Source organism: Bubalus bubalis, chromosome X (assembly GCF_019923935.1).
Source record: "Bubalus bubalis isolate 160015118507 breed Murrah chromosome X, NDDB_SH_1, whole genome shotgun sequence".
Lineage (NCBI taxonomy): Eukaryota > Metazoa > Chordata > Mammalia > Artiodactyla > Bovidae > Bubalus > Bubalus bubalis.
Window position 1 is genome coordinate 130,193,703 of NC_059181.1, and position 2,772 is coordinate 130,196,474.

Consider the following 2,772-nt stretch of genomic DNA (forward strand, 5'->3'; position numbering starts at 1 on the left):
GTTAAGGATTTTTGCATCTATGTTCATCAGTGATATTGGCCTGTAGTTTTCTTTTTTTGTGGGATCTTTGTCAGGTTTTGGTATTAGGGTGATGGTGGCCTCATAGAATGAGTTTGGAAGTTTACCATCCTCTGCCATTTTCTGGAAGAGTTTGAGCAGGATAGGTGTTAGCTCTTCTCTAAATTTTTGGTAGAATTCAGCTGTGAAGCCGTCTGGACCTGGGCTTTTGTTTGCTGGAAGATTTTTGATTACAGTTTCAATTTCCGTGCTTGTGATGGGTCTGTTAAGATTTTCTATTTCTTCCTGATCGAGTTTTGGAAAGTTGTACTTTTCTAAGAATTTGTCCATTTCTTCCTCGTTGTCCATTTTATTGGCATATAATTGTTGATAGTAGTCTCTTATGATCCTTTGTATTTCTGTGTTGTCTGTTGTGATCTCTCCATTTTCATTTCTAATTTTATTGATTTGATTTTTCTCCCTTTGTTTCTTGATGAGTCTGGCTAATGGTTTGTCAATTTTATTTATCCTTTCAAAGAACCAGCTTTTGGTTTTGTTGATTTTTGCTATGGTCTCTTTTGTTTCTTTTGCATTTATTTCTGCTCTAATTTTTAAGATTTCTTTCCTTCTACTTACCCTGGGGTTCTTCATTTCTTCCTTTTCTAGTTGCTTTAGGTGTAGAGTTAGGTTATTTATTTGACTTTTTTCTTGTTTCTTGAGGTGTGCCTGTATTGCTATGAACTTCCCCCTCAGGACTGCTTTTACCGTGTCCCACAGGTTTTGGATTGTTGTGTTTTCATTTTCATTCGTTTCTATGCAAATTTTGATTTCTTTTTTGATTTCTTCTGGGATTTGTTGGTTATTCAGCAGCGTGTTGTTCAGCCTCCATATGTTGGATTTTTTAATAGTTTTTCTCCTGTAATTGAGATCTAATCTTACTGCATTGTGGTCAGAAAAGATGCTTGGAATGATTTCTATTTTTTTGAATTTACCAAGGCTAGCTTTATGGCCCAGGATGTGATCTATCCTGGAGAAGGTTCCATGTGCGCTTGAGAAGAAGGTGAAATTCATTGTTTTGGGATGAAATGTCCTATAGATATCAATTAGGTCTAACTGGTCTATTGTATCGTTTAAAGTTTGTGTTTCCTTGTTAATTTTCTGTTTAGTTGATCTATCCATAGGTGTGAGTGGGGTATTAAAGTCTCCCACTATTATTGTGTTATTGTTAATTTCTTCTTTCATACTTGTTAGCATTTGTCTTACATACTGCGGTGCTCCCATGTTGGGTGCATATATATTTATAATTGTTATATCTTCTTCTTGGATTGATCCTTTGATCATTATGTAGTGACCATCTTTGTCTCTTTTCACAGTCTTTGTTTTAAAGTCTATTTTATCTGATATGAGTATTGCTACTCCTGCTTTCTTTTGGTCCCTATTCGCATGGAAAATCTTTTTCCAGCCCTTCACTTTCAGTCTGTATGTGTCCCCTGTTTTGAGGTGGGTCTCTTGTAGACAACATATGCAGGGGTCTTGTTTTTGTATCCATTCAGCCAGTCTTTGTCTTTTGGTTGGGGCATTCAACCCATTTACGTTTAAGGTAATTACTGATAAGTATGATCCCATTGCCATTTACTTTATTTTTTTGGGTTCGAATTTATACACAATTTTTGTGTTTCCTGTCTAGAGAATATCCTTTAGTATTTGTTGGAGAGCTGGTTTGGTGGTGCAGAATTCTCTCAGCTTTTGCTTGTCTGAAAAGCTTTTGATTTCTCCTTCATACTTGAATGAGATCCTTGCTGGGTACAATAATCTGGGCTGTAGGTTATTTTCTTTCATCATTTTAAGTATGTCTTGCCATTCCCTCCTGGCTTGAAGAGTTTCTATTGAAAGATCAGCTGTTATCCTTATGGGAATTCCCTTGTGTGTTATTTGTTATTTTTCCCTTGCTGCTTTTAATATTTGTTCTTTGTGTTTGATCTTTGTTAATTTGATTACTATGTGTCTTGGGATGTTTCGCCTTGGGTTTATCCTGTTTGGGACTCTCTGGGTTTCTTGGACTTGGGTGATTATTTCCTTCCCCATTTTAGGGAAGTTTTCAACTATTATCTCCTCAAGTATTTTCTCATGGTCTTTCTTTTGGTCTTCTTCTTCTGGGACCCCTATGATTCGAATGTTGTAGCATTTAATATTGTCCTGGAGGTCTCTGAGATTGTCCTCATTTCTTTTAATTCGTTTTTCTTTTATCCTCTCTGATTCATTTATTTCTACCATTCTATCTTCTAATTCACTAATCCTATCTTCTGCCTCTGTTATTCTACTATTTGTTGCCTCCAGAGTGTTTTTAATTTCACTTATTGCATTATTCATTATATATTGACTCTTTTTTATTTCTTCTAAGTCCTTGTTAAACCTTTCTTGCATCTTCTCAATCCTTGCCTCCAGGCTATTTATCTGTGATTCCATTTTAATTTCAAGATTTTGGATCAATTTCACTATCATTATTCGGAATTCTTTATCAGGTAGATTCCCTATCTCTTCCTCTTTGTTTGGTTTGGTGGGCATTTATCCTGTTCCTTTATCTGCTGGGTATTACTCTGTCTCTTCATCTTGTTTAAATTGCTGAGTTTGGGGTGTTCTTTCTGTATTCTGGCAGTTTGTGGAGTTCTCTTTATTGTGGCATTTCCTCGCTGTGTGTGGGTTTGTACAGGTGGCTTGTCAAGGTTTCCTGGTTAGGGAAGCTTGTGTCGATGTTCTGGTGGATGGAGCTGTATT